This window comes from Rhinoderma darwinii, chromosome 4, assembly GCF_050947455.1.
Source record: "Rhinoderma darwinii isolate aRhiDar2 chromosome 4, aRhiDar2.hap1, whole genome shotgun sequence".
Classification (NCBI taxonomy): Eukaryota; Metazoa; Chordata; class Amphibia; order Anura; family Rhinodermatidae; genus Rhinoderma; species Rhinoderma darwinii.
In genome coordinates, this window is record NC_134690.1 from 315101664 (window position 1) to 315110866 (window position 9203).

The window sequence follows — 9203 nt, forward strand, 5'->3', positions numbered from 1 at the left end:
TTAAGCCCTGAGGGTATGTTCACACGGCAGCGTCCGTTACGGCTGAAATTACTGTGCTGTTTTCAGGAGAAAACAGCACAGTAATTTCAGCCGTAATGGCATGTGCAGGCGTCTTTCGCTGCGTCCATTACGGAAGTAATTGAAGCTGGTTTTCCATGGAGTCCATGGAAAACGGCTCCATTTACGTCTGAAGAAGTGACAGGCACTTTTGACAGCGGCGCGTAAAAAAAAATGACCGTCGGCACAGAACATCGTAAGACCCATTCAAATGAATGGGCAGATGTTTGCCGACGCTTTTGAGCCGCATTTTCGGACGTAATTCAATGCTAAAACGCCCGAATTACGTCCGTAAATAGTGTGTGTGAACCCAGCCTTAGTGACGCCCCGGCTGCTAGTGCTGCATTGTTGGGTCACTTAGGAGACCCAGCGATGCAGCTGAAAGCGGACCGTCGGCCATGAGAAGTTTGCAGGGGGGGCGGGGCCCAGTAAGAATTTTTGCATCGGGGCCCATGAGCCTCTAGCTACGCCCCTGTGTAGCACTACTTATTGATTTCAAATATCCAGTGACAGCTGCAGTCTACAAGACAGCTGTAGCTGCATAGTTAAAATCAGTTAGCTGCGTCACAAAAAGTCTCCATGTAGGACAGGCCTTATTCATACATTTCCAGCATGAATAACAGAGGAATGTCACATAACAGAGTTCTAAGTAAAAATGCTCCAGATTTGTTATCTCATAGGTAATAGAAGGAGTTACCCTAACGGACATGTCAAGAGAGGTAAAAGCTCCTCTATAAATCCAGTGACTTACAAGTGACGTCTTCTCAGATTGTAGATGTTCTCCTTCTTTTTATCTCCATCCGACCCAAGCCGCCATGATGACTTGTCCTTACAACTGCAGAGTTTGCTGCTGAAACGTATTTGACTCCTCACTTCTGAAGCCCTCCTCAGACTCTGTAACAACACAAGTTAATTTAAACCCCAGACCAGACCACTAAATAAGTTATATAAAATAAATAAGAGTACACAGCACAGTAAAAGTGTCCCCTTTTGTATCCCATGCAGTAAAAGTGTCCCATTTAGACCCCAAATACTAATAGTGCTCCACTTAGTTCCCCCATGAAACTTTTGTGCACCCACATATTAATAATGTTTACTTTAGTGCCCCCAACAGAGTATTAATGCCCCCATTGTGCCCTCTAGACAGTAATAATGTCCCCTTGACAGTAATAAAGCCCCTTTCTGCCCCAACTTATTAATAATAACCCTCTTTCTGCCACAACACAGAAAAAATGCACCCTAAAAAGTTATAATGCCCTCTATGTGCCCCCTACAAAGTAATAGCCTTCTTTAATTGTGAAATTAATAAAAATGTGGAAGAATCGAGTAGAGATTTATTCGGTCTTTTCAAGGAAATTAGTCCTAGGTCATTTTAGGAGGAAATGGGATATCAGCAGCCTTGAGGCGTATAAAATATTTAATATTACCCCTAGAGGTTTGAGAAGGAGAGTTCTTCCTGCATCACATCTCAAAGGTGAGGAATTTTAAAAAAAATTGGATATTGTGTGCCTAGAACACTCCAAACATTTAATGGAGATTATCATTGAGGAGGAAAAAAACCTCCTCAAATCTCTCACCTCTGAGATTGATGAAAGTGTGACTAAGCTAAATGAATTTTGCTCACACCTATTTTGACAAATTAAATAATAACTTAAAAAAGGATGTCGAATTGGAACAAAAATAAATTGCTATTAGAAAGAAAAGGAAATACCAACGAGATCTACAAGATTTCGAGAGCAATAAAATATTCTCTTTCCGTAAAGAGGCTCTGTATAAATGCCCTATCTCCTACATAAGGAGATGGGCGCTATAATGTAGATGACAGCAGTGCTTTTTATTTATAAAAACAATCTATTTTTACCACGTTAGGAGCGATTTTAGCTTTATGCAAATTAGTTTCTTAATGCCCAAGTGGGCGTGTTTTTATTTTAGACCAAGTGGGCGTTGTACAGTGGAGTGTATGACGCTGACCAATCAGCGTCATGCACTTCTCCCCATTAATTTAGTCAGCGCATAGTGACACTGCGTTGTTCCCTATGTGCGGTCTTATACTGACACATTAACGTTACTGAAGTGTTTAGACAGTGACTAGACATTCCTTCCAGACAGGACGGGATGTGTATTCACAATTCCGACACTTCGCTAACGTTTCTGTGGTACTTACAGCAGAGCAGGCGTAATCTCGCGAGATCACGCTGTAAATGACAGGTTACAGCGAGATTAAGTTTTGCTCTGCTGTAAGTACCACAGAAACTTTAATTAAAGGGAATGTGTTGCCAGAAAAACATGTTTTTTTTTTAAAAATTAAACATTTAGTGTGTGGGTGATTAAACATTGTTCAAATTTTTTTATTTTTTTTTGCACGAGCCAGGAAATATTATAAATTATTTCTAATTTATAATACTACCCATTTTTGGTCACTAGATGGAGCTGTTCCCAAAATTGCAGCATTGCAACATTGGGTTAAAAGCCCTCGCTCTAGTGAGCTCTCGGCATCCCCCCCTCCTTTATCCTGGCTAGTGCCGGGATAAACGAGGGGTTTGAACCTCCTACACTGTGTGTCGCCATTTTTTGAGCTAACCCACAGTGTAGTAGGTTTACATACAGTAGTAAACACACAAAAACACGAACATACATTGAAATCGCTTACCTGCTCCTGCCGCCGCGGCTCCCTCCGGCCCGTCCGCTCCGTTTGCTGTCGCTGGTGCAAGTGCATAAATCCGGAAGCCGCGACCGGAAGTAGTAATATTACTGTCCGGCCGCGACTTCCGGTCCACAGGAAAATGGCGCCGGACGGCGCCAATTTCGAATAGGACTGTGTGGGAGCGGCGCATGCGCAGTTCCCACACAGACGCCGTACACTGCAGTCAATGGGACGGGAGCCGTTCGCAGTCCCTATGGGACTGTGGCTGCCGTATTCCATGTCTGTATGTGTCGTTAATCGACACACACAGAAATGGAACAAAAAATGGCAGCCCCCATAGGGAAGAAAAAGTGTAAAAATAAGAAAAAGTAAAACACAAACACACAAATGAATATAGACGTTTTTAATAAAGCACTAACATCTTTAACATATAAAAAAATAATTTGTGATGACACTGTTCCTTTAAGTGCCGGGATTGTGAATAGACATCCCGTTCCTGTCTGGAAGGAATGTCTACTCACTGTCTAAACACTTCAGTAACGTTAAATTAATGGAGAGAAGTGCATGACGCTGATTGGTCAGCGTCATACACTCCTGTGTACAACGCCCACTTGGTCTAAAGTAAAAACACGCCCACTTGGGCATTAAGGCTAAAATCGCTCCTAACGTGGTAAAAATAGATGTTTTTTCTAAATGAAAAGCACTGCTGCCACCTACATTATAGCGCCGATCTCCTTATGTAGGAGATAGGGCACTTATAATGTGGTGACAGAGCCTCTTTAACAACAAAAAAGGACAAGGTAGCCATAGGCCTTTCTCTAAAAGAGGTTCGTTTATGTCCACTGATGGGGACACCACTAGTGATCCCTCAAGTAACAACGAAACCTTTAGAAGTAGATATACTGATACCAGTCAGGAAAAGGTGTCTTCTTTAGGGGACAGAATAGGAGAAAGACCCGTAGAGGAGAAGGTAGCAGAGAAAAGAGGAAAGACAAATACGAGGCAGAGAAGGGGCAGATGATTGATTGTAATAATGTAATAAATCTCACTGATCTCACCTTGTCACCCTGCCATATAAGTCTCCTAAATCGTGGTCTGGGATTCTCTCCAATTACCACAGGAAATGAGTTTGAGATATACAAGGACCTTCATCTATTTGTGAGGGAAATCTTGCTAAGATTATGGCATGATAACAAAGGTGAGAAAAGAGGATTAATAGGGGAGCAACCTGCCCCAGATACCCATTTGGATCATATAGAAATCCTAACTCAGGGAGACTATACATCCCTATTGGATTTGGAGGAACTGCATAAAGAGGGTGGGGTTGGTGACATGAAGTCGCAATATGAGACTGGTTGGAACGACTTGATTCCAGAATTTACTAACCTACGTCAAAAGAGTAGTACTATGCCCAATGTCAGTTTAAATAGATATACACAGGCTTTCATGGAAGCTATGCATAGGGATTTGGGTCTCTTTGACTGGTCTTCCTTCCTGGGTATGGACAACCTTAGTAAATAGGAGAGAGCGGCCTTAATGGAATTGCGCAAACTTGAAAATGTGGTTATTAAACCCAGCGATAAGGGTGGTAATGTTGTCCTCCTCCGCACTAGATGAGGGGCTGATAAGTCATTATGAATACAACTTTCTACTGGTTAGGGAGCCATGCATGCCTACAATATACCTACTTCCCAAGGTGCACAAAAATAGGGACCTACCTCTAGGGCGACCTATAATTTCCGGAGTTGGGGACCCTACTGATCACCTTGGGAAGTATGTGGATGAAAAACTCAAACCATTCGTTCGCCAACTTCCATCTTTTGTTCTTTATACTGGGGATCTCCTACGAAAAATCAATCATTTACAACTTGAGAGTGACTTTTTATTAGTAGGCTTGGATGTCGAATCCTTGTATACCTCAATTCCCCATGAATGTGGCCTGCAAACCTTGGCTTTTTTTCTTGAGGGTCGGGGTGGTGACTTGGCACATCAGAACGAATTTATAATTGAGATGTTGGAATAAGATTTATATTACAATTGCTTCTCCTTCGATGGCAAATACTACCGCCAGGTCCAAGGGACGGCAATGTGGTCATCCTGTGCCCCTTCCTATGCCTGTCTGCACCTGGGTTGGTGGGAGGAACATGTGGTTTACACAAACCCTTTTTTCAAGAGGTTTGTTGCCTGCTGGTTCAGATCATGGATGACATCTTAGTCTGTTGGAAGGGTTCGGCTCCAGAATTAGAACTCTTTTTGAGGGAATTGACTCAAAACACCTCACTAACATGTACCCATAGTGAGGTATCGATAAACTTCCTGGATTTAAATATATATAAAGAGAATAATGGACTGATGACATCCACTTATCGTAAGCCCACTGAAGGTAAAACCTTATTGTCAGCAACCAGTCACCCCCCCCCCCCCCCCACACACACACAGATCAGGGGAATCCCGGTGGGTGAATTTATCAGGAACTGCTCAAATTTTGAGAAATTTGAGACCGAAGCCATGGAGCTATCTGAGAGATTTTAATCCAGATGTTCTTCACGAAAGATAATAAAACGTGGATATAACCGATCTTTGAGAATGGATAGAAGTGAAATCCTTGAAAGGAAAAAAAGTGTTCCTAAAGATGACAGGATGCGTTTTATATCCAGGTATGGCTCCCATTGGGAGATTTTACGTAACCTCATGCTTAAAAATTGGTCACATTTGACATTGAATCCTAAAATTGAGACCTTAGAGGGTTCATCACCGAGTATGGTCTCAAGAAGTGCTCCAACCCTTAAAGATATCTTGGTTGGTTCTGAATGTAAGAGAAAAACTAGGGATAATCAGGCCTGGTTTCAAAATAGACCGAAGGGCATGTTTAGGTGTGGAACTTGCTCTTATTGTAAATATGCGCTTAAAACAGACAAATTCAGTGATACTAAAGGGGAGAAGGATTTTCGAGTACAGACTTTTATTAATTGTCGCTCCTGTATGGTGGTATATTACATCATCTGTCCCTGCAACAAAATGTATATAGGGAAAACCATATGCGAACTCCAGATGAGTATCAGTGAACATGTATCGGATATAAAAAAAGGTGAAATGAAGAACCCACTGGCAGCTCACTTTACAATTTATCAACACCAATCCCCTTCTGGTTTAAAATATATGGGTATTTACATACTATCCGATGATATGAGAGGGGGAAACGGAAACAAAGTACTTTTGCAAAAAGAGACTATGTGGATATATACACTGGGCACATTGGCTCCAGGTGGTCTCAATAATGAAATTAAATTTAATATGTTTCTCTCACATTATTTTCTATTTTTACATCCGCAGGGTCTTTTAAGGTTTGATGATTGTGTACCGGTGTCGAAACCTTTCCTTGTTTCTCTTTTTGTTTTATTTTGTCTTTTGTCTCCCTCCTTACCTAATTAATATCTCTTCTCTGTAGATCTTCTCAAGCTCTGTCAGGTTGGATGGGAACCGTCGGTGGACAGTCATTTTTAGGTCTCTCCAGAGATGTTCGATTGGGTTCAAGACAGGGTTCTGGCGGGGAAACTCAAGGACATTCACAGAGATGTCCCTAAGCCACTCCTTTGTTGTCTTGGCTGTGTGCTTAGGGTCATTATCTTGTGGGAAGGTGAACCTTCGGCCCAGTCTGAGGTCCAAAGTACTCTGGATCAGTTATTCATTAAGAATATCTCTGTACTTTGCTCTATTCATTTTTCCTTTAACCCTTACCAGTCTCCCTGTCCCAGCCGCTGAAAAACACCTTCACAGCATGATGCAACCACCACCATGCTTCACTGTAGGGATGGTATTGTGCAGGTGATGAGCAGTACCTGGTTTCCTCCAGATATGACGCTAAGAATTGAGGCCAAAAAGTTCAATCTTGGTTTCATCAAACCACGGAATCTTGTTTCTCACAGTCTGCGAAACCTTTAGGTGCTTTTTTGCAAATTCTAGCCAGCTTTCATGTGTCTTTTACTGAGGAGATTCTTCTTTTTGGCCACTCTGCCATAAAGCCCAGATTGATGGATTGCTGCAGCGATGATTGACCTTCTGGAAGTTTCTCCCATCTGCACACAGGATCTTTGGAACTTAGCCAGAGTGACCATCGGGTTATTGGTCACCTCTCTTACCAAGGCCTTTCTCCCCTGACTACTTCGTTTAGTGGGACAGCCAGCTCTAGGAAGAGTCCTAGTTATTCCAAACTTTTTCCATTCAAGAATTATGGAGGCCACTGTGTTCTTGGGAACTTTCAGTGCAGCAGAATTTTTTTTTGTACCCTTCTCCAGATCTGTGTCTCCACGCAATCCTGTCTCTGAGCTCTACAGGCAGTTCTTTCTTCCTCATGGCTTGGTTTTTGCTCTGATATGCTCTGATACTGTCAGCTGGAAGAGCTTATATAAATAGGGGTGTGTCTTTCCAAATCATGTCCAATCAAATGAATTTGTCACAGGTCGACTCCAATCAATGTGTAGAAACATTTCAAAGATGATCTACAGAAATGGGGTGCCCCCAGAGCTAAATTTCAAGTGTCATAGTAAAGGGTCTGAATACTTATGTCCATGAGAAATTTGAGTTTTCATTTTTTTTTTTAATGTATGCATTTTTATTTTTCCAAACAAGCGAACAAAAATTCAACAATATGTCCCATGGCAATAGCATCTCCGAACACTTATATCATTATTTTGCATATTATATCATCTACAATTTGTATCAATTACTTCAAATGATCCTAGTTGGAACGAGGGCAGAATTAGAGATTTTACCCCAAAGACAAATGGAAAAAGTATCAATATTCATAGAACATGAAACACACTAAATGAACCATAAATAAGGGGGAAGGGAAGGATAGAGGAGGGAGGGAGGAAGAGGATGGACACGTGTATCCCCCATCGGTACCGCGATTCCACACAGATATTTAAGGAATCATACTGTAGCGCCCATGGTTTACTCACCTCCCGACGGCCGCAGCCATGGATCTGTGAGCGCTGGCCTCCGTCTCCCTCCTAGGAGATGCCAGCGCTCACTTCCGCCCCATTCGGCTGGGTCCCGTAGGGTGCGCGCACACGCTCGCGCCGGCCTTAAAGGGCCAGCGCGCGCAATTAGGAAATCGTCATCACGATCAACTGCCACGATTTCCTGGTCTATAAGAAGGCCCCTGGCCTTCTAATCCTTGCCTGAGCGTTGTTAGTCTTCCCAGTCTGTCTCGCAAATGGTCCCTTAGTGTCTCCCGTTCCAGCTGTTACCCGTGCCCTGTTACCGTTCCTGTATTCCGTATTGTTCCTGTGCCTACCAGCATTCAAGTGTCATCTGCCACATCAAGTGTCTACCGCTTCATCGGATACTGCCCGCCACGTCTGGCGCCACTTGCCGCACCTGCCTCCATCCGTGCTGAAGCCACAGCTACCGCCCGGACTATTTCAGGTACCCAAGCATTACTGTCTGCCATTTACTTCCGCATAGACTGTGACCTGGTCAGCTGCCTCCCCGCTATGGCGGAGCGGCCTAGTGGGTCCACGTACCCTGTGCCCGTGACACATATCATGATTGATGTCACACCAGACAGATGATGCTCCAGATACTAAGTTGTGAAGCCAAAGCATGCAATTAGTTTTTGTTTTATATGAAGTGGTAAGAGATGTATAAAGTTCTCCCACAACTTTAAAAAAAACTTCAGTTTTGTGCTCTTTTCAAAGGGAGGTTTCCACCCAATCCATTCTGGAAAGATAAGATATTTTTTCTAGGAAAATACGATGTGCGGGGGTGTATTATTTATCCAAACCTGGAGAATCGCCTTCCTAGCAGCCGCAGAGACATAGTATAACAGTTTTTTATGATGTTTTGGAATAAAAAGCATGGAAAGTGGTAGTATCCCAAAGAGACCCCACTTTTGGGTTGAGGGGCATTCTATAGACAGGGTGTTTGACACAAAATATGGTATCTTTCGCCAAAAATCAACAATAGTTGGGCATAACCAGAGACAATGTAATAAGTAAGCATGCAGTGCTCCACACTTATAAGATATCGTCATGAGTTATTTGATCTAAGTGGTCAACCCAGTAAGATACGCCCGATCTCGATTTAGCGTAGTCCAATGGCTGTCTTAAAACGTTATAGTAGGTAGTGATTAGTCTTTTTCGGTTTTGATGAGATGGAGTTAAGTGACAGAAGAAGTCATCCCAGTCTTGATCTTGTAAGTGTCTAATGACCTTGTGAGCATAGCTACAGGCCTGCATGTAATAAAATGGGTGTTAGCCTAAGAAATCGTATTGGATACGTAGTTCATTAGATGAGTATGGACGACGAGTGAGCATGTTAATTATCTGATTAATACATGTCAACCCCTCCTAGCCCATACACGAAAAACCACATGGGAATTGGCGTTTTGGAAATCAAAGTTATAGATCCAAGGAAGGAGTACGGAAAAGTGTTGCCTGACCTTGGTCCATGTCTTCCAAGAGGACATGACTAGGGGGTTAGCTCGTTGATGAGGTGA